Genomic DNA, 25,000 nt, shown 5'->3' with positions numbered 1-25,000 from the left:
TACGAATTACTTTTCTCTTGTACATAAAAAGGACGGTTTATCTTTCCTTCTTTTAATCGGTATTAATAACAATAGTGATAATAAATAAGGTATGAATAGAGATAATGGGATTTCTTTCAAGAATTTGTCTTTTTTTATTGAATGGAATTATGCAGCCAAGTAAGAACTGTAATATTGACAATTATAAGGATTACAAATGCTGTAGGCTTGTGGGAAAATATTAAAAAACAGAATTCGATTAATGCCAAGAGTTACAAAATAAAATACAAAAGTCTCCTTTTTATAATAAAGAATAAGTGTTTGACTATATATATATATATATATATATATATAAACACACACACACACACACATATATATATATATATATATAAACACACACACATATATATATATATATATATATATTCATATAAAATTTCCTATCAAGCTCATGGAGAGAGGGAGAATAGTCATACCCTGGTGAGAAGGAGTACCCTAAGAGGTACACTCTGAAACCACACTCTCCCACAAATTGCCAAACAAGTGGGTTGTAGTTATTAAAGGGGGAGGGAGTTGGACGGGCTAAACCTCATAACAATACTAATAATAATCGAAAAACAAGATGCTATGGTACTTTACTCAAGACCGCAGCAGCATTGGTATACCTGTAGTAACACTAATAAAATCATAATCAGCCAGAGAATACAAAAATCCCATGTTTTGTTTACATTGCTGGAAGTCTTACTGCAGGTTTAGAGGAAAGTTACCTTTAAAAAGAATAATTCAGAATAGTATTTTACTGTCTACAACCACAGCAATAATTGAAATCATCGGATAGAACGGAATTTTCCTTCAAATGGAATTCTTCATATTATTATTATTATTATTATTATTATTATTATTATTATTATTATTATTATTATTATTATTATTATTATTATCATTATTATTATTATTATTATTATTACTTGCTAAGATACAACTCTAGTTAAGAAAGCATGATGCTATAAGACCAAGGGGTCCAACAGAGAACATAGCCCAGTGAGGAAAGAAAATAAACTGAGAGAAGTAATCAACATTGGAAATAAAATATCTCAAGAAAAGTAACAACTCTAGAATAATCCTTTCATAGACAAATTATAAGAACTTCAAAATAAAAAGAGGAAGAGATAGAAGATAGATAGTGCCCCGAGTGTACCCCAAAGGAAGGCATCTTTCAAATCAAAGGCTCGAAAATAAAATTCTCTTTGATTAAGTAAACATAGGTGATGAATATTTCTCAATGGGATTCAGACCCAGATCCGGTGAATAGAATAGAGAGCCGAAGTCATGACGCCAGTTACCACGGCAACGGACAAACTGGTTCAAGCGTAAACATTGTTCAGAAGGGGTTCTCGTGCGGAATGGTCGCTTTCAGCATAATGCAGTTGATTAACTTGATTTACTTCTTTTCTGATCATAAACAAGATATAAAGCGTTTTGAAAATCTTTACAATTCAGATGACATACTGTCCTTTTTCCTATTCAAATGGGACAAGGACTGGAAAAGTCAAGTTAAAGGGTGGATGTGTTAGAACAATGGCAAGTTTCTAGGTGTCACGAGCCGAGAGAAGGTTGCGACTCTAAGACAGGATGAAAGGAACTGAGTTACTTTATTACAGACACTAGCCTTTATATACAAAAACTCAATGCAACAGGAAATTTCCTGTTCAACTGATACCACACCAGTTATCAGTTAATGGTGAGAAAAAGATACATGTTATTTCAGGTTCTTTTTAGTGCGAGAGGAGAGCGAAGATACAAGCATAATATATACACAAAAGGAAATGTCGTTACTATGTACGATCGTGTGACACACGGTTGGTTCATAGGTCTGTGAGCGACTGAAGCAGTTGCTGTGATCCCGCACGTGGTAATTTGATGTCAGACTTCAGTTCCCTATTCCCCTTCAAACCTTCAACAGAATGGACTTATAAAAAAAATCCTCAGTTCTGACTTAGCTTCAAATATAATGACTGTCTTATGGTAGACAATGACCTCTAAAAACTTTTCTAGGTGGTCGTTTCTTCCATCTACCTTTTTTTCTCTCTCTTTTTCTCTCTGTGACTCTCTCTCATATTCAGCACTATCCCTGCTTTTTTCTCTAACGTCTTTGATCTTGGTTGGGTAATATCTCTCTCTATCACTATAGAACTATTTTCAGCTGATAATCAAATTATCAATAAATTAAAAGTATCATATTTCTCCTTAGAAATAGTATATTGATTATTATTTTTTGAGAAAATTTAAAGCCCATATTATATTTAAGTAATAGTGACTACATTTACTGGGCTCATAATGATATCTGAAATATAATAAAGCATCATATAAATCCCATAATATCATACCACTCCTTTGGTTGATAATATAAACATTGTTGAAAATATAGACGAAATCACACGATTTTGAGGAAATTCTAAAACCCTCCAATAATAAGGAACTTATTTTGTCTTACTGTGGGAAACACTCATACCAAATACTATAGATAACTCAGTAGCCTTTTGGAAACGTCCCTATCTCGCCATATGCAGGAGTGGGATTCGATAGTATTTTGTAGTGTCTGCAGCCTCACCCTTCTTGTGAGTTAAGAATGGGGGGCTTGGGTGATTCCATAGAACTACCTGCTGAGTTATTAGTAGCCACTGCCGGGCCCTCCATGGTCCTAGCTGAGTGGAGATGGAGCTTAGGAGCTGATCATATCTATATATATTCATTCTCTAGGGTATTGTCCCTGTCCCTTGCCTCTGCCATTCATGAGTAAATTTTAAACCTTTAATTAAATGGGGGGTTACTTCTAAGACTTATTTGCCAATATATACACTATTGCAGTTTGGGGTGTTATCTATTTTACAATCACTCTGAATCTTCCCTCTATGCCATGATAAAAAAGAATATAGGCTTGCTTCACAAGAGCGATTTTCTCTCCTTACATAAATATTTCCGCTCGTTGGGAGGTATATCTTCACACGAGAGAATTTTGCCCGAGCGGCTTCGTGGTTTCTGAAAGCCGCTACATTGTAACTGCCCGGGTTAGCAGTACACGCGGCGAGTAAATTTTTGCTGCTTGGCCTCGTGGTTTCTATAAGCCTATACATTGGAACTGCGTGGGTTAGCAGTACATGCGACTAGTAAATTTGTGCCGTTCAGTCTCGTGGTTTCTATAAGCCACAACATTGGAACCGCGTGGGTTAGCAGTATACACGGCTAGTAGATTTCTGCTGCTCTGCCTCATGGTTTCTATAAGCCGCTATATTGGAACCGTGCTGGTTAACAGTACACATCGCAAGTTAATTTCTGCCGCTTGGCCTTGTGGTTTCTATAGGCTGCTATATTGGAACTGCGTTGGTTAGCAGTACGTGCAGCTAGTAAATTTCTGCCGCTCGGATATTTTTCCAAGTGGGCAGCGTGTGAAGGTCCTGATTGACTTATAATCCGCGCGGACAAGGCATCAAACCACAAGTGTGGAGCGAGCCTTATTCACCTTATCAGAAATTATATAGGACATAAAGAACCTTTATCTATTTGCCATGCAAGTTAAGTTCTTAAAAAAGAGTTGAAAGTGATTCCATACATTATTTACGAAACCAGTTTATTCACTCAGTGGTTGGCTACTCAACAACATTGAGCTAGGCAGAAATCGAGAATAACATAGCATGGTATATAATTACTTATCGTAATATATTAGGCAACAAAATTGCCATTACCAAGGGAATTTGCATGCACATTGGTATGCCATCACTACTAACTTCTTGGGTTGAATTCAAATTAAAGCCATTTATTTTGTCATTCTTGTATGGTATCATACCTTTAATGAAATAGAGAAGGGTAACCTTTAAACTTTAACTATTCATGGTGAGTAAAAATGATAGATGGAACAGGCTCCTGGCTCTCAAAAAAAAGTACAATGTATCGAGAACACTAATAGCCTAAAAGGTAATCCAATTTCTTGGATACCTTATCCAGAAATGAGTCTTGTAATCTTATGTATGTATGATGACAATATTAGCCCATACAAAAATCGATTTTATGAATCACTAAACAAATATATCTACATTTCACTTAATTTCATAAACAATTTTTGGTTCTATTAAAAGATTCATGGATTTTTATCTATGCGCGTGTACGATTTTCATATACTCCATAGAGTTTTTTTCCACTTAACCACAGGCTATTCCAAATGTTGGACCACTGCAATGATTTTTGAAATGCCAGGTATTGTTGCGAAAAAAGAAATAAAAAAAATACAAATCGGGTGAACGCTGCCCGTGGAAAATATCGAAGCCCACCGAACAATGGTGCCATTAAAATGGTATTTAAAAAAATGTATTGGGGTGGAAAAAAAAAATTACATAAATGAAAATGGTCGTATGGTATCCTGCGAATGTGTGCTACTGCTATATTTGAGTCATTAGAGTATGTCTGTCTATGAATTATATGTTTTATTGATACCATATTTGAGAGTTTTTATTTATTTATCGTTATTTACTTATTATCAAGTGACCTGGTTTTTTATATATATTGATTTCTGAATTTTTTTCAGGACATATGACAACCAAAACACTTAATTTTTTACTAATAAATAGATATTAATTCTTTTTATTATTATTATTATTATTATTATTATTATTATTATTATTATTATTATTATTATTATTATTATTATTATTATTATTATTATTATTAAAATAAAATTTATTTTCATCAATTTACGCTATTTTCGTAATAATGCCACAAGTCTTTTTATAGTTTATATATGACATATCTGTTTTGATGTTATTTTTTTAAGAATATTTTGTTGTTAATTTTTTATCATATCGTTTATTTTTTTCATCATTTACTTTCCCCAATGGGCTATTTTTTTCCCTGTTGGAGCCCTTGGGCTTATAGCATCTTGCTTTTCAGACTAAGGTTGTAGCTTGGCTAGTAATAATAATAATAATAATAATAATAATAATAATAATAATAATAATAATAATAATAATAATAATAATAATAATAATAATAATAATAATAATAATAATGATTCTATACCCTAATACAGATGTGAACTTACAGTGTTTTACAAAATTATAAAAAAACTGAATACCAATTAAATTAATTAATGAAAATTATAAAATATACAATAAAGTATACAAATGTTCCTTAACTTAAAAAAACAAACGATAAATATTTAAGTAATTATAGTTTTTTCCTAATTCGTTTTGCTACACTTCCAAGATGAGTTTTTTTTTTTCACTCGGGCTCTTAACTCTAACTATAACTGTGCAATTATACAATATACAATAAAGTTTATTGTATAAACGTCCTTAACTTATAAATACAAACGTTAAATATTTAAGTAACTATAGTTTTCCTTAATTCGTTTTGCTACACTCGGGCTCTTAACTCTATCCCTAACTATGCAATTATACAATATACTGTACAATAAATTTTATTGTCCAAACGTCCTTAACTTATAAATACAAACGATGCATATTTAAGTAATTATAGTTTTTCCTAATTCATTTTGCTACACTCGGACTCTTAACTCTAACTATGACTGTGCAATTATACAATATACAATAAAGTTTATTATACAAACTTCCTTAACTTATAAATACAAATGTTGCACATTTAAGTAACTAAAGTTTTTCCTAATTCGTTTTGCTACATTACCGTGACAAGTTTATTTTTCACTAATGCTTTTAACACTAACTATAACGCCACGCCTGTGCTATTATTCGTGATATCCTGAGGGTATCATAAGGTCACGTAAAGAAAATAATGGCTAAACTTTAAGAGAAAGTTTTCTAGTCTAATCCTAGGATCACATCCAGACTTCCCTTAGCTTCTTAGGGCTTTGTTCTCTTTTTTTTTTTTTTTTTTTTTTTGGAGGGGGGGGGGGAGGGGAGGGGGGGAGGGGAAGATATAAAACCTAATTTCTTGTACGGTTTTTGAATAGTTTCTTTATAATCATACGAATTTACCTTTGTTTGTTTATTGGTTGGATATTCTAATTGTTAGATTGATCATCAAATATAGCCTTATTTAACATTTAGTTTTCGTTGTAGGAATCTTTGATAAAATTCAATTATATGATATTTCTTAACAACCCCTTCTGTCATTCCCAACTCTGTCTGTCTGTCTGTCTGTCTGTCTCTCTCTCTCTCTCTCTCTTTCTCTCTCTCTCTCTCTCTCTCTCTCTCTCTCTCTCTCTCTCTCTCTCTCTGCTCGAATTCTTATTGGCTTTATAAGGCACAAAATCTCTAAAATCTCTAAACCTTTTCTATCTCTCACTCTCTCTGTTCTAATTCATGTTGGTTCTAAATTTTATGCGTATATATATATAAATATATATATATATATATATATATATATAAATATATATGTGTGTATATATATATATATATATATAAATATATATGTGTGTATATATATATATATATATATATATTTATATTTATATATATATATATATATATATATATATACACACACACTCTCTCTCTCTCTCTCTCTCTCTGTTTCTCTCTCTCTCTGTCTGTCTGTCTGTCTGTCTGTCTGTCTCTCTCTCTCTCTCTCTCTCTCTCTCTCTCTCTCTGTTCAAATTCCTGCTGTCTATATATGGTAAATATATTACCTTTTCGATAGTACGGAGCTTTATGTTTTGGAAAGTGGACGTTGTGTGGGGCTAGTATTCTTAAGAGTCAGTTCTTTATGTAATTAATTGTGAATGACACGCACATTACCAACCGTATACTCATGTATTCTAACTATTTATTCTCAGTATATCTTCTTCCTCATTTACTAAAAGATATGCAAAAATAGGTCAGATGAAAATTCTAGCACTTGACATATCCAAGTACAAGTATTTGTAAGATCAACCCAACAACACTGTTATTGTAATCCAGTACTTTCCACACCGGGCACTGTTGTGGAGTAATGGAGTGTGTGTGTGTGGGGGGGGGGGGGGGGGGGGGGGGGCGATCAGGTAGCTTCATTACAAGAGGATTTTCTAGGTGTGTAGATAAATACAAAATAGTTTTTAACTATGTATTCTAATTTGGATTCAGGTTGATTTTGATTTATATTTTTTGTAAAATTGTATAGAAGTTCATATCTATATTTTGTTATACATTTGTTATATCTTTTTAATAGAATAATTACACAAATAATGTAAATGAATAAAATGTAATTTTATTTTTATAATTAAGGAAAAAAATCTATATTTTGTTATACATTTGTTATATTTTTGTTATAGAATAATTACACAAATACTGTAAATGAATAAAACGTAATTGTATTTTTTAATACAAAAAAATTACAAGAGGAATAAATACTTTTGAGAATGAATGATATGAAGAAAGGGCTTAATAGATGTTTCACAGATGTTTGATTAGCTGGACAGTACCTGAAACGTAAGATAGATAATCAATGGAAGATGAATATATAAGTGTGATGGAAATTTGCTTTTTCTACAGATTTTTCAAAAGAAAAATCAGAGCTATGTTTTTAAGAGGATCAAGTTAGAGCAACATTAGATTTTAATTATGATTTTTATCTATTTCATTTCTAGATTGGGAGGAAACTTCCCAGTGCCCAAAATACACTGTAAATATATACAACTAGAGGGGCACTCAGTAGAGCGCAGACCTCCACCACAGCAGCTTATTTCTGGACCTTTTGCTTAACCTTGACCTTGACCTTTGACTTTAACATATATTGATTGGCGTGGATTTTCTTACACTCAAATATGAACCAAGTTTGAAGTGTCTGAGACAGCAATGTCCAAACTTATGGGTGATTTCGTGCATTGGATATTTTGCTCAACCGGGACCTTGACCTTTGACCTTGACCTTCCAAAGTTTAATAAATTACAGTTTTTTTACATAATAGTTAATAACTGCAATTTTCATTACGCTATGGCTAAGCTTGTGGCCAGGAAGCTGTTCATAAACACACTAACAGACAAACAGGGGTGAAAACATAACCTCCTTCCAACTTCGTTCGTGGAGGTAATAAAACTTATATTAGGAAGCTAAAGGTGTCTATTTTCAAAGGATTAAAACGTGAAATCTATCTTGCTTTTTTTCAAGGTCCAGTATATTAGTTCTTACTATCCACAATTCCCAAGGTATATAGAAATAATGATTTCTATAATGTCAGATCTTTTTAAGTATTTCATTAAGTCAAATGATTATTATTTATATGATATAAACTTTTTAAGCGATTAAGTTACCTACATTATAATCACATGTGCCATATTCCATCATCCCAAAAATCAACATTAGTAAAATGGTGGTGTTGGATGTACTACTTTTAATTTAAGTAAAAAAAAAAAAATCTTGATAGTATCATCATCCTCATCATCCTTATCTCCTCTTACGTCTATTGACGCAAAGGGCCTCCGTTAGATTTCACCAGTCGTCTCTATCTTGAGATTTTAATTCAATACTTCTCCATTCATCATCTCCTACTTAACGCTTCATAGTCCTCATCCATGTAGGCCTTAGGGCCTCGGTCAGATTTCATCAGTCGTCTCTATCTTAAGCTTTTAAAATTATACTTCTCCACTCATCATCTCCCACTTAACGCTTCATAACCCTCAACCATGTAGGCCTGGGTCGTCCAACTCCACTATTGCCTTATGGAGCCCAGCTGAAGGTTTGGTGAACTAATCTCTTTTGGGGAGTGGGAAGAGCATGCCCAAACCATCTCCATCTACTCCTCACCATGATCTCATCCATATATGGCACTCGAGTAATCTTTCTTATAGTTTCATTTTTAATCTTATCCTGCCATTTAACTCCCAATATCCTTCTGAAGGCTTCGTTCTCGAATCTACTAAATCTATTGGAAATTGTTTCATTGTCATACCATGACTCATGTTCATATAGTAACAACGATCTTACTAAACTGATATACACTCTGATTTTTGTATATTTTCACGTTATTAATAAGCTGAATATAGTTCCCATACTCTTCATTTATGAAATGTAAATGACACAAAATTGCTTCGAGTTTTGTCATCATTTTACCCGTAATTTAGTTTGGAATTTAGACATTTCAACTGAATTTATTTAGCCGAAATAGAATGAATTTCAGTCCTTCCCCTACAATTTCATATTCCCAGGTGATATTGCGAAATCATAAACATTAATTTCTAATCTTGTATTCAAGGATATTGTTCCTTGAAAGTCCAGAAAACTCAACTTATCTAGTAATCTTAGATATATGATTTTGTAAAATGTAATTTTGCTCAAAATTACTTTAGCTTCTGGAATAATACATCTTTTTATTGACGTACATATTATATTTCAAAATGATTTTTACTTCAATTATATTAGATTCACATTGAGCATATTTTCAAATTAAGTCATATTTGCAAATGATTAATATCTATCATAATTCTGTTGGGCATCTTCTGGACTGGGGTTCGAGACTCGATCAAGCTCGATAGTTTTTTGTAGTGTCTGCAACCTTACCATCCTTGTGAGCTTGGGATTTGGGGGAGCCTATAGGTGTACCTGCTGAGTCATTGCCTGGCCCTCCCTGGTCTAGCTTGGGTGGACAAGGGCTTGGACATTGACAAACCTTAAGACTCTTTAGGTATGGTAAGCAGCTCTTCTAGGAGGAAACTCCAAAATCACACCACTGTTCTCTCTTCTTGGGTAGTGCCATAGCCTCTATATTATGGTCTTCTACTGCCTTTGGGTGGAGTTCTTTTGCTTGAGGGTACACTTACCGCACTTCTCTATCTGTTTCCTTATTTCCCTTTGTCTGGGCTATTTTCTCTGTTGGAGTCCTTGGGTTATAGCACCCTGCTCTTCTAACTAGGGTTTCAGTTTAGCTAACAACAACAACAACAACAACAACAACAACAACAACAATAATAATAATAATAATAAGGACTCTCATCATTCATCTCGTCCAATAACCAGAGCATCACACAAACTTATCCTCCATTTGCAATTATTAGAAATCCTATCTGGTTTTCAAAAGCCGAGTCATTATTAAAATCTTCCCGAGTAAATAAAAAACGTTTTAATTTCTTTCTAATGAAATGTGGAAGATTTTGAAATAATTGAAAGAAATTTATTAAATTTTTATGTTGATTTAAGATGTTCCTTGAGGATACTTTTGTGGTGGAAGCATATTTCAATTTAATGATGTTATTAATCTGAATTATTATTATTATTATCATTATTATTATTATTATTATTATTATTATTATTATTATTATTATTATTTACTTTATTATCATTATTACTATTATTACTATTGTTGATATCATTAATATTATTGATATTATTATTATTATTATTATTATTATTATTATTATTATTATTATTATTATTATTATTATTATTATTAATATTATCATTATTATTATTATAGTCAATATTATTATTATTATTATTATTATTATTATCATTATTATTATTATTATTATTATTATTATTATTATTACTACTATTATTATTGTTATTATTATTAATAGCTAATCTAAAACCTCAGTTGGAAAAGCAGTATGCTATATGCCTAAGAGTTCCAACGGAAAAATATCTTAGTGAGGAAAGGAAGCAAAGAAATAAATAAAGTATAAGAAAAGTAATGAACAGGTAAAATAAAATATTTAAAAAAACAGTAACAACATTGAGGTAGATCTTTCATATATAAACTATAAAAACTACAAAAAAATCAAGAGGCAGAGATATAATATAGAATGTATATCACGCCAGAGTATACCCTCAAGCAAGAGGGTTAACAAAACGAGCTAAACTAATAATTTATCATATTTCACCTCTAAATTTATAAGTCGTACTTTGGTCTGTATACAACGCTATACTTCTTCAACTAACTTCATCATTATAAATGTCAAAAGGTCAAGTAATCTAGAATGTTCTTTTATTAAAAAAACACATTTCTTTTATTTAGAAAAGGATTGAAGAACAATTTCGATAGAATATTACAGTTTCATTTTTTATTACAAGTACTGAAATAGTGGAAGTTAAACTGAAGTCATTATTCGAAATTTTAATTTCTTAGCAAATGTTGTTTATTAGCACGAAATCATAACAGTTATTTATTATTATTATTATTATTATTATTATTATTATTATTATTATTATTATTATTATTATTATTATTATTATTATTATTAGTTTTAATAATATTATTATTATTATTATTATTATTATTATTATTATTATTATTATTATTATTATTATTATTATTATTATTATTATTATTATTATTATTATTAGTTTTAATATTATTATTATTATTATTATTATTATTATTATTATTATTATTATTATTATTATTATTATTATTATTATTATTATCAGCTAAGCTACAACCGTAGTTGGAAAAGTAGGATGCTATAATCTCAAGGGCTCCTATAAGGAAAAATAGCTTGTTGACGAATGGAGATAAGGAAATAGATAAACTGCAAGAGAAGCAACGTACAATTGATATAAAATTTCTATGTAGAGAAACAATATTTAAATAGATATGACATATATAAACTATAAAGAGAGACTTATGGGAGTCTGTTCAGTGTAAGAAACTAAGTCTTTCATTGGAAATTTGAGCTTTTTAAATTCTACCGATTCAACTGCCTGATTTGGAAGATCAGTTCCTGATACGTTATTTACAGCTACAACTATTATTATCACCGAAAGAGATAACAAGAAGTGAGCATCGCTTGCAGCTAAAATGGAAATTAGGTTACGATCTAAATTATTACTTTTATCATAAAATCCAAAGAATAATTTATATTCTTCAGATAAAATTGTAAAACAACAGTTCCTACCTCTTGCTTAGTTCAGCTGTGAGCAAAAAAGATATTTGAAACTAAAAAATTTTTTACAAAAATGTGTTCTGTTTTTTCCTCGATCTTTTATTTCACATGACACCTGCTGCCATCTATGAGAGAGAGAGAAAAAAAAAGAGTAAAAAAGTTATAAATGCATACCTTCACTGGTGTACAGTTACGTTTTCATATTCATTTCTTCACATTTTTTTGTATTCTCTCTCTCTCTCTCTCTCTCTCTCTCTCTCTCTCTCTCTCTCTCTCTCTCTTTTATGTGCTCAGTATATACGCTGTGTAATAGAATACAAAGTTTATCAACTTTATGTACAGAGAGTATGTTGAAAATATCTTGAGATCTTTTACAATTTAATATTTATTCTATAGTTACTAATAGTAATAGATGAATAAACCAAATAGGAAGAAATTTCTTCTAAATTCAAAACCCTTTTGCTGAAAATCAAAAATAGATTTCTTGACACTTTCATTTAAAAGCAAATAAAAAATATTGGAGAACTGATATAAAAAATAAATAGATCCACATCTAATTCAATTCACAGATAAACATATAGAAAACTCACGTTTAAGTTTTTATCAAATATTCAAAGGAAAAGAAGAAAAACACACCAACGGTACCAGAGCAAGTTTGAGTAGTCAGAAAAGAGGGAGAGAGGAGGAAGTAAGTATGTAATTAGAAAACGAAACTCTCTTGAAAGTTAAGTCATTATTTCTGGGAGCAACCCTACTATGCCTTTGGGATATCCACAACGATGGCAAAACTCTCGCTTTAGTCTTAAGAGTAGACAAGTTCTGAGCAGGCTGATACAAATGTGGAGAAAGCCAGCTTGTCGTTTGAAATCTTTTCTGAAGCATATTTGATTACTCTACATGAGAGTCCCTGTGTGGGTGGGGTACCTTAAAGGGCGCTCATGAATGGCAGAGGTGATGAAAATTTGCCAAACTCCAGACATGAATATAGACATGTCCTGCAGTGGATCAGAAATGGCTGCATTTGCTGTTGTTTTTGTGTATATATAAAACCATGCATATCTGTTTTTTTATACCTAAACCTATATATATATTTACACTATATATATATATATATATATATATATATATTTATATATATATATATATATATATATATATAAATATAAATATATATATATATATATATATATATATATATATTGTAATCCAAAATTACTTTGAATATTTTGTTCGTGGTTTATGTCATTTGTTTTAATTAAGTAACGAAAAATTCTCTTGGAACATTCTTTTATCCCCGGCCAAGGTTTTGTTTGTGTTATTTGTATAGTGTTTATTCACCGAATTCTTTTTTTGCCTTTCATGTTTTGTGGAGCGGACTGCCCGTCTTTAGTGCTTAGCTTGTCAAACTGCCCCATTACGTGGTTATGCTTTCGCTCTCTCTCCCTTTACTTGGAGTGCGTTTTTGGGCAGCGGGGCAGAGAGTGTCGGCTCCCCAACAGAGGAGGTCTTACAGCATTTTGTTCATGGCTTGATTATCGGAAGATATTTGTTCCTGCTCCTGCAGCTGCCATTGAATTTTGAGAGGCTCCTGCTAATGAATTTTAGCCTTAAAGCATTGCTATTGCTTTTGTGCTGCTGCCTGCCACTGCTGCTGGCTGTTGCCGTGTGTCTGACCTCCAGGAGTCGTGAGGAGGCCTTCTAGTGACGAAGAACGGTAAGCGAACCGTATATGTTCTTCCTTCGCCTGCTTAAAAAATATAGACAATTTACGTTGCCCTAGTGATCCCCTCGGTGCAAGAACACTCCTAGTGATCCTGAAGTAGGACAATCGCTGGTGATGTGTCATAATAATCTTTAATTACGAATTCGGTGCGGTATTTTGAGAACTTATGCAAGCATTCTTCAGATATTTCTTCGTGACCTGTAAAGTGTAGTATTATCGCCAATTTAGGATATATTATTATTTAAAGGTGTATTATTATAATTGTTGTAAAATTAATTAGTTTTACGGTTTACTTCACTCTGCAACTCTAACTGTCGTATGCTACGGAAAGTGTGTATTGTTCTGCCTCCTACACCTTTTCTTTCTCTTTGACTGAGGTATAAAAGTTAGGTAGGCGTGTGACGGTTTCGAGAGTTATTATTGTAAAGTAGTGTATGTGTTTTTCCAGTTCCTAAGAAAGCTTTTCGAGGACTACTTTTTGTAATTTAAGACTACTTTTGTCAATTAAATTTTATTTGTTAAGTTCGATTCAGTGTGTTTTGTATCCCTCTTTGAGAGTTGTTTTGCTTTGTGAATTTTGTGTCGCTGCTGGTTCTTGCCTGGTATTTTGGCACTGAGCCAGTCTGAAACAAAGAATCCCGGATGAACGTAATCAATCTTAAGTTCATTACATAATTTGGCGACCGTGACAGGATTCAGTTTAGTGACATAATTTTCAACTGTAAACGGCTCTTGGAGAGGCGGTCAAGCCACTGAACGTATTTAGAGTGATTATTTCTATTTAATTAATTCAGGATGCATTATTTAGAGAGTGAAGAAGCTGAGGTAGCGAACTTTTTGGCTAGTGTTAACTGGGAAAAGGATCTGTTTAAACTAAAAAGGGATCAATTGTTGTTGATTGCGGAGTTTTTGGATTTAAGTTTGTCCACTGAGGTTAAGAAGGGACCGTTGTTATTTGAGGTCTTGAAGGCCGCTAGGATATATACAGAGACTCTTGATAGGAAGGATGTTCTGGAAAGTAGTAGGCTGGATGAGAGTGAGCCTGGGGAGAAGGAGGAATTAGAAGGTGAAGGTAAAGAAAATCATATTGATAAGGGCGATGACCAATTGAAAATTTTGAAAGAAAAAACCAAGATGAAGGAACTGGAGTTTAGAGCTCTACAACTTAGAGCCGATGAAAGGGCAAAAGAGAGAGAGCATGAAATTGAGGTGCTTAAATTACATATTAAGTTGATTCAGGGAAAGAATGGTAGCTATAATAATTCTAGTGTTGATGAAACAAGGTTTAATATGTTCGCTGCGGTAAAACTGGTACCACACTTTTCCGAGGAGAAGGTTAATGAGTTTTTTGTGTCATTTGAAAAAATTGCTAAGAAGCTTGCCTGGCCAAAGGATATGTGGACAACATTAGTTCAGTGTCGTTTGGTGGGTATAGCTCAAAGGGTCTCTAATAATCTTAGTGACGATCTCTCCGCGGATTAAGACACCGTAAAAAGTATTGTGTTGAAAGCTTATGATTTGGTGCCTGAAGCATACAGGCAGAAGTTTCGTAATCTGCGGAAGGATCTTGACGTCACTTACGTTGAGTTTGCTCGAAAGAAAGTTCAGTTTCTCGATGATTGGCTGAAATCAAAAGAAGTAGACAATTTTGTTAAACTGAAAGAGCTGCTTCTGGCAGAAGAATTTAAGAGGAACGTGAGTCGTGACTTGCGAATTCATTTGGAAGAGTTGAAACTCGACTCCATTCAGGAAATAGCAATTGCTTCCGACGAGTATGCACTTACCCATCGGGAGGAACCCCTTAGGAAAAGAATTAATCAGGATAGGTTCTTCCCCCATGCATATAATACACATAGTAATAATCGTCAGTCTTCTAAAGGAACATTAAGGTCAAATAAAGACGAGTCAGAAAAACTTTCTAATCAAGACAGAAGTGTAAGCGACTCGCGTAGTTTCGTAAACAGTAGTAAATCGGTTAATGGGGGTGGTAGTAGTGGTAGAAGTTTTGGTAGTAGTAGTAGTGTGAAGTGTTATTGATGCCACAAGACGGGGCACGTAAAGGCTAATTGTTACGGTTGGAAAAACTTTAAGGACAGGAGGTCTAATCCAGTAAACATTGTTGTAGCTGAAAAAACGACCAACGTAAACCAAAGTATGGAACAGGAAAAGTGACCAAAATTTAAGAGGTACATTTCTGACGGATCTGTATTTGTTGGTAACAATAAAAAAACAAAGGTTTGTTTAAAGGTATTACGGGACTCTGGAGCAGCACAGTCTCTCATATTAAAAACTGCTGTTCCAAAGGATTTTTTATTTTCCAACAATGAATTTGTGGTGTTGGGTGGTTTCCCGAACTCTATTACGTCTTGTCCTTTAGAGGAGTTTAATATTCACACCAAGTATTTTAAAGGGACTGCTAAACTGGCTGTGGTAGACAGTTTACCAGTTCCCGGTATTCACCTCCTCTTAGGGAATGATTTGGCTGAAGGTGAAGGTGCAATTGATAATATATGTCCAATTTTGACTCTCCTGAATGCGACTTGTGAAGGCGATGAGATTGAAACTAATTTTTATAAGCCTGTCTCTGTAGTAACCCGATCTAGAGCTCGGGAGATGGATCTCGAGGATGTTGACTTAGATTTATATCAAGTAGACAAACAAATGACTGACATGAGGACTGGTTGTAGTAATAAGAAAATCATTAATTGGGATGACGTAAACTGGGACGCTAAGGCGTTCAAAATGGCACAGAGTAAGGAGTTTTCTAAATCAGAACTCTGCAATCTCGAGGATTTGGTGAAACCAGTATTCGTCAAAGAGGAAGGTTTGCTCTACAGGTTGAGTAGGTCGGCTAATGCACCTGCCCATCAGGTAGAGTCGTGCAGACAATTGGTTGCCCCGGAAAGGTACCGAAATAAATTGATGTATTTAGCACATGAAAATGATTTGTCGGGACATTTTGGTTTTAGGAAAACCTTTCAGAAGGTTGCTGAACATATTTTGTGGCCTGGGATGCGTAAAGACATTAAGAGACACGTATTATCTTGTGATGTGTGTCAGTTGGTGGGGAAACCTAACCAGAAAATACCCAAGGCTCCTTTAATTCCTATACCCTCCGTGGGCGAACCCTTTCGGGAAGTGATAATTGACGTAGTGGGTCCCCTGCCGCGGACGCGCGGTGGGAATGAATATATATTGTCTATGGTTGATAGAATGTCTTGCTTCCCTGAGGCTATCCCATTGAGGAGTATACGGTCCGAAAAGGTGGTTGAAGTGTTGGTTGGTTTCTTTACCCTATTTGGTTTTTTAAGGTAATTCAGAGTGACTGTGGCACTAATTTCACGAGTAGGTATTTTGAAAAGAAAATGAATGAGTTTGGTATTAAGCAGGTGAAGTCTGCACCGTATCACCCGGAAAGCCAAGGCCAGGTGGAAAGCTTCCACCAAACCTTGAAGTCTGTGTTAAAAAAATTTTGTTTGGAGACTGGGAATGATTGGGATAGGGAATTACCTTATGCATTGTTTGCAGTACGATCGATCCCCAATGAGTCAATGGGTCTCTCTCCTTTCCAGCTTATTTTTGGTCACTGTGTTCGAAGCCCTTTAGATGTAGTGAGAGAACACTGGGAAGGAGAGACTCCCGAAGTTAATGTATTGGATTATTTTTCAGATTTGCAGGAGAAATTGCTTAGAGCACGGTCATTTGCTCAGGAACATTTGGCGAAAGTCCAGGCCTCGATGAAATCTAAGTATGACGTTAAAACACGAAATAGACTTTTTAATGTAGGTGACAAGGAGTTGGTTTTACTTCCTATGCCTGGCAATCCCCTGAAAGCGGAATTCTCAGGTCCGTGGAAGGTTTTGAAGAAAATTCACAATGTAAATTACCTGATTGAAACTTCTGATAGGAGAAGAAAATCCCGTATTTGTCATGTTAATGCGATAAAATCTTTTATTGACAGGTCTGTAAAAGAATCTGTAGTACCTATTTCTGTAGTTAGTGTAAAAAGGGAACAGTTCATGGGCGATAAATTTGCTGTTAGCCCAAGTGGTTTGGAAAATAATTCTGATGTTTTAAATAATCTGAATACCAAATTTCAGCACTTAGATGCAGACAAAGTTGCACCTCTAATCAATTTAATTAACGAATATCGAGATCTCTTTCAGGATGCACCTGGTAGGACTCATATTTTGCAACACGACGTTGACGTTGGGGAGGCTCAGCCTATTAAGCAATGTCCATATAGACTGAACCCCCTCAAGAGAGAAATAGTCAGGAAGGAAGTTAAATACATGCTTAACCATAACCTCGTTAAACCGACCTGCAGTCCTTGGAGCTCCCCGGTAGTTTTGGTTAGGAAGGAGGATGGTCAGCCTAGGATGTGTTTTGACTACCGCAAGGTCAACTCTGTAACAAAAACGGACTCGTTCCCCTTGCCCAGGGTGGAGGACTGTATAGATAGAGTGGGATCTGTCCGTTATATAAGTAAATTTGACCTGTTAAAAGGATATTGGCAGGTCGGTCTTACACCCCGGGCAAGGAAAATTTCAGCCTTTATGACGGGTGACGGCCTCTATGAATGTAAGGTGATGCCATTTGGCATGAAGAATGCCGCCTCTACCTTCCAGAGACTGATGAACTTTATTACAAGTGAACTGGAGGGTTGTGTGGTATATATTGACGACCTTGTGATTTACAGTGATGATTGGGAAACTCATCTTAAGAGGATAACAGCGCTGTTTGAGGTGCTGAGGAAGGCTGGTCTGGTGATAAATTTAAAGAAGAGTGATTTTGCTCAAGCAAAAGTGGTTTATTTAGGACATGAAATTGGCTTGGGTAAGATCGCTCCTAAGAGAGCGAATGTTGAGGCAGTTACAGCCTTCCCAGCTCCTCGAAACAGGAAAGGTATTCGTAGATTTTTGGGTCTAGTTGGTTATTATAGAAAGTTTATTAAGAATTTTTCTGACCTTGCTAATCCCTTAACAAATTTGTTAAAGAAAGATGTAAAATTTATGTGGAATAACGAGTGTCAGGATGCATTTGAAAAATTGAAAGGTACTTTAGTAACCTATCCTTTGCTACGTTCCCCCGATTTTTCCTTGCCTTTTTGTTTGGCTACAGATGCCAGTGACACAGGTTTAGGTGCTGTCTTGTTGCAGGAAGGTGAAAATGGCACGTCGCATCCAGTCGCCTACTTTTCCAAGAAGTTGTTACCAGCAGAGAGACGTTACTCAACAATTGAGAAAGAGGCTTTATGCTTGGTGAAAGCCATCATACATTTTGAAGTGTATTTATCTAACTCAGTATGTCCAATAAAGGTCTTTACAGATCATAATCCCTTAATTTTTATTAATAAATTTAAAGATAAAAATCAGCGTATTTTGCGCTGGAGTCTTTTACTCCAAGAATATAACCTTTTTATTTGTCACGTGGCTGGAAAAGACAACGTAGTCCCTGATGTTCTTTCCATTACATTCGGTAATGAAAATGATGAGGTGGCAATCCAAGAGTAGTTGTGTAAGGGTAAAGGACTCTGCATTAATCACATTTGAGCAATTTTTTAATTTGGTTTTTCTTGTCCGGTGTTGGGAAGATTTCTTAATATAAGTTTGAGGTTGACATTATTTATATTTAATCTTAGAATTGATATTAATGTTTAAGGATAGTGGTTTTGGGTTTATGAAATATTTGTTTTTGATATTTGCATTTTACTTTTGTGCACAATGCTCATGTTTTTGCTTGCATTACAAATTACTAGTTTAATATTGGCTAGGAGTTACTTTAAAAAAAAAAATAATAAATTATTTTTTTTCCTTGTCCCGGGGAGCTGTAATCCATAATTACTTTAAATATTTTGTTCCTGGTTTATGTCATTTGTTTTAATTAAGTCACGAAAAATTCTCTTGGAACATTCTTTTATCCCCGGCCAAGGTTTTGTTTGTGTTTATTTGTATAGTGTTTATTCACCGAATTCTTTTTTTGCCTTTCATGTTTTGTGGAGCGGACTGCCCGTCTTTAGTGCTTAGCTTGTCAAACTGCCCCATTACGTGGTTATGCTTTCGCTCTCTCTCCCTTTACTTGGAGTGCGTTTTTGGGCAGCGGGGCAGAGAGTGTGGGCTCCCCAACAGAGAAGGTCTTACAACATTTTGTTCATGGCTTGATTATCGGAAGATATTTGTTCCTGCTCTTGCAGCTGCCATTGAATTTTGAGAGGCTCCTGCTAATGAATTTTAGCCTTAAAGCATTGCTATTGCTTTTGTGCTGCTGCCTGCCACAGCTGCTGGCTGTTGCCGTGTGTCTGACCTCCAGGAGTCGTGAGAAGGCCTTCTAGTGACGAAGAACGGTAAGCGAACCGTATATGTTCTTCCTTCGCCTGCTTAAAAAATATAGACAATTTACGTTGCCCTAGTGATCCCCTCGGTGCAAGAACACTCCTAGTGATCCTGAAGTAGGACAATCGCTGGTGATGTGTCATAATAATCTTTAATTACGAATTCGGTGCGGTTTTTTGAGAACTTATGCAAGCATTCTTCAGATATTTCTTCATGACCTGTAAAGTGTAGTATTATCGCCAATTTAGGATATATTATTATTTAACGGTGTATTATGATAATTATTTTAAAATTAATTAGTTTTAAGGTTTACTTCACTCTGCAACTCTAACTGTCGTATGTTAGGGAAAGTGTGTATTTTTCTGCCTCCTACACCTTTTCTTTCTCTTTGACTGAGGTATAAAAGTTAGGTAGGCGTGTGACGGTTTCGAGAGTTATTATTGTAAAGTAGTGTATGTGTTTTTCCAGTTCCTAAGAAAGCTTTTCGAGGACTACTTTTTGTAATTTAAGACTACTTTTGTCAATTAAATTTTATTTGTTAAGTTCGATTCAGTGTGTTTTGTATCCCCCTTTGAGAGTTGTTTTGCTTTGTGAATTTTGTGTCGCTGCTGGTTCTTGCCTGGTATTTTGGCACTGAGCCAGTCTGAAACAAAGAATCCCGGATGAACATAATCAATCTCAAGTTCATTACAATATATATATATATATATATATATATATATATATATATATATATATATATATATATATATATATGTGTATATATATATATATATATATATATATATATATATATATATATATATATATATATATATATATATATATATATTATTACATTAATGTCTTGATTCTCTTACTGACCTCGGGATCAGAGTCCCAAGGCGAAACCACCCAAAGCCAATAGGATACTTGTATGACAGTGGTCGTCGGTTAGAAAACCCAGAAATTAGTGTATTGAAACATATGGCTTATTTGAATATGAAAAAACACGGCTAAATGTGCGAAATTATTCATACTTACATGCTATATATATATATATATATATATATATATATATATATATATATATATATATATATATATATATATATATATATATATATATATATATATATATACACACACACACACATAGAAATAAGACACCTTCTTTGCTAACACGAACCCAGAAAAATCTAATCAGTGCCCCCAACGCACAGTAAAGCCTCTTAAGACATGACCTCGATCCTTTTAGTATCTAATATCGCACGCTGCTTGCAATGCGAGCCAGTTATGAGCGTGTACCTCCGGGGGGGGGGGGGGGGGGGGAAATTCCTATCAACGATAATTTGCTTCATTATCGCACTCGACCTGATCTAATTGGAAATGAGCAGTGCCAGGATCAAATGAGTTTTTACGGTATGTGTTCAATTAGAAAGGGGAGACAATTGACGGTCCCCTATAAGGGCAATGCGAAGTAATAATGTATTTATGTACATAGTTTGTTTAGTTGGTAAAGAAGAAAACCACAACAACCAAAACAACAACAACTTTATTTTAAAGAAAATTAAGAATAGATATATTCTATTTACACAAGTATATTTATAAGACTTTTATATGTATGTTCCTCAAAGTGTTTGGATAATGAATTTGTGGAATGGATATCAGTAAGAAGGATATTTTTTATATGCATATATAAACAAACACATACACTCATATATATATATATATATATATATATATATATATATATATATATATATATATATATATATATATATATATATATATATATATATATATATATATATATATATATATATATATATATATATATATATATATATATATGCGTAAAAATCACAGGAGAGTGTGATGCTCAGATGCAGAAGAACCACAGGGAAAATGAAAATTCGAAATATTCGATTAAGTCATGACTAGTTTCGTGATACTTCTTCAGAAGAAGTATCACGAAACTAGTGAGGACTTAATCGTTTATTTTGTATTTTAATTTTCCATGTGGTTCTTCTGCATATATATATATATATATATATATATATATATATATAAAATATATATATATATATATATATATATATATATATATATATATATATATATATACATATATATATATATATATATATATATATATATATTATATTTATGTATATATACCTTCATACATACATACATACATACATAAATTATATATATTCATAAACATCCCTATTATTATTATTATTATTATTATTATTATTATTATTATTATTATTATTATTATTATTATTATTGTTATTGTTATTGTTATTTTTATTGTTATTACTTACTTACTTACTTACTTACTTACTTACTTACTAAGCTATAACCTAGTCGAAAAATCAGGATGCCATAAGCACAAGGGCTCCAACAGGGAAAATAGGCTAGTGAGGAAAAGCATTATGGAAGTGATAAACAAATTAGATGTTCTAAGAATAATAACAAAACTAAAATGAATCATTCATATATAAACTATGAAAGCTTAAATAAGAGGAAGATAGTTGAATAGTGTGCCTGAGTGTACCCTCAAGCAAAAGAACTCTAACCAAAGACAGTGGAAGACCATGGTACAGAGGCCATAGCAGGATAACAGAATTTGCAAGCATGTCTGTATGTTGACTGTCTTTGAGTTATTGCTGGAACAAATTAAGTATTACTTTCTGGCAGAGGTTAAATGAATCACAGATGCACTAATTAAAACAATTACAAATGGAGCTAGAGGATGGAGACAATATATTTATCTTGAGAAATTCAGTATAGCATTCTGTTTCTGTAAGTCATGGGGATGATAGTTTTCCTTGGAATGTATTTCCAAAGAAGAAGGGAATTAATATATGATATATTTTGTTACTAAAATGATGAGTAGAAGAAATTTAGTTACATTTATAACTGAAGTTTATAAATAAAAAGATTTTTTTTTTTTTACACAAATTCATATTTATATTATATATATTGTCTAATATCAAGGAGAATCTCATATGCAGTAGTAATTATTATTATTATTATTATTATTATTATTATTATTATTATTATTATTATTATTATTATTATTATTATTATTATTATCGTATCAATAATAATAATAATAATAATAATAATAAAAATGATAATAATAATAATAATAATAACAATAATAATGATAATAATTATTATTATTATTATCATTATTATTATTATTATTATTATTATTATTATCATTATTATTATTATTATTTTCATTATTATTATTATTATTATTATTATCAGCTAAGCCACAACTATAGTCTTAAAAGCTGAATGCTATAAGCCCAAGAGCTCCAACATTGAAAAATAGCCCTGGGAAGAAAGGAAATAAGGAAATAAATAAACGAAATAGTGAACAATTAAAATAAAATATTTTTAAAACAGTAACAACATTAAAACAGATATTTCATAAAACTATAAAAAGACTTATATCAGCGTGTTCAACGTAAAAACATTTGCTGTAAGTTTGAACTTTTGAAGTTCCCCATAAATTAATTAAATAATGACAAAGACTGACGGAAAAAATACACAATGTCCAGGAAAACTTGCTAATTGGATTTCCTTTAAATGTTTGCTGATCTGCATCGAGTGTGCTTCAGTCTGGGGAATTTTATGCGAATGATACTTTATTTATTAGTGATAATTCTATTTATAAATTGATTGTTCTCTCAGACTGGAATTGGTGATTTTATATAATTTAATTTAAAATATGAAATCCTTGAAAATATGTTATTTAAACTATTTAATTGATATAATAATCTTTCTTTAGTTTTCTAATGATTGTTGATTTTTGATACCTTTATTATTCATTTAAAAAATTTATCTCCATCATCATCATCATCATCTCCTACGTCTATTGACGCAAAGGGCCTCGGTTAGATTTCCCCAGTCGTCTCTATCTTCAGCATTTAAATCAATACATCTCCATTCATCATCTCCCACTTCACGCTTCATAGTCCTCAGCCATGTGGAGCCTTGTTGAGCCAGTTGAAAGTTTGTTTTTATATCAAATAATTCAAAATTTAAAATATTCGAAAATATGTTATGGAAACGATTTAATTGATAATATATTAATCTTTCTTTAGTCTTCTAATGATTGTTTTAGGTGAAGTAATTTTGCTATGTATAAAATATTCTATTTACAATAAATTAGCTGTTATTATAATGATATAATTAAAAATATTAACCTCTCTTGAGTCGTATAATGTTTGTTTTATTTATAATAATTTTGCTATGCATGACTTCGTAAATGATTAAGATATCTAAAGATATCTTATTTCCATTATAATTACCTGTTATCAAAACGATATGATTGATAATAAAATTACCTCTCTTCAGTCTTCTAATAAATTGTTTTCGTCGGGAGGAAGGACGTAGGTGACCGGTACAACACATGAACATACGATACCAGGATCTAAGCGATACCAGGCAGGGCAGCCGATCGGGACTACGATCTACCTAAAATTCAAAGCAAAGTCCTTCAAAAAGAAGGCAATGGGAAAAAGCACGTTAAGAAGAGACTCTTTACCTATGGTAAGCAGCTGTTCTAGGAGAAGGACACTCCAAAATCAAACCATTATTCGCTCTATCATGGTCTTGTACTGTCTTGGGTTAGAATTCTCTTGCTTGAGGGTACACTCGGGCAAACTCTTCTATCTCTTTTTCTCTTCCTCTTGTTTTGTTTAAGTTTTATATAGTTTATATAGATCTTTATTTTAATGTTACTGTTCTTAAAATATTTCATTTTTCCTCGTTTCCCTTCCTCACTGGGTTATTTTCCATGTTGGAGCCCCTGGGCTTATAGACACCTACTTTTCCAACTAGGGTTGTAGCTTAGCAAGTAATAATAATAATAATAACAATAGAAGCAGAAGAATAAAAGAAGTCATGTATGTATGTTCGTGCGAGCCTGTGCGTCTGTGTTTTTAAGTTTGTACCTGAAACAATTCCTGTATATATCCATTGGATTTTATATTGCTGTATTAGTATTGCCAATACCTCACCATCAGCAGAGGTAGCAGTAATCAAACTTACACCTTCCTTCGAAACAAGGATAAATAAGTTCGACATTCCCATCTATTCCCGTCTCTGCTCTACTGTGAAGTAATTGCCATT

The sequence above is a fragment of the Palaemon carinicauda genome, chromosome 27, assembly GCF_036898095.1.
Source record: "Palaemon carinicauda isolate YSFRI2023 chromosome 27, ASM3689809v2, whole genome shotgun sequence".
Taxonomy (NCBI): Eukaryota; Metazoa; Arthropoda; class Malacostraca; order Decapoda; family Palaemonidae; genus Palaemon; species Palaemon carinicauda.
The sequence above is the reverse complement of the archived record's forward strand: the minus strand, read 5'-3'. Positions refer to the sequence as shown.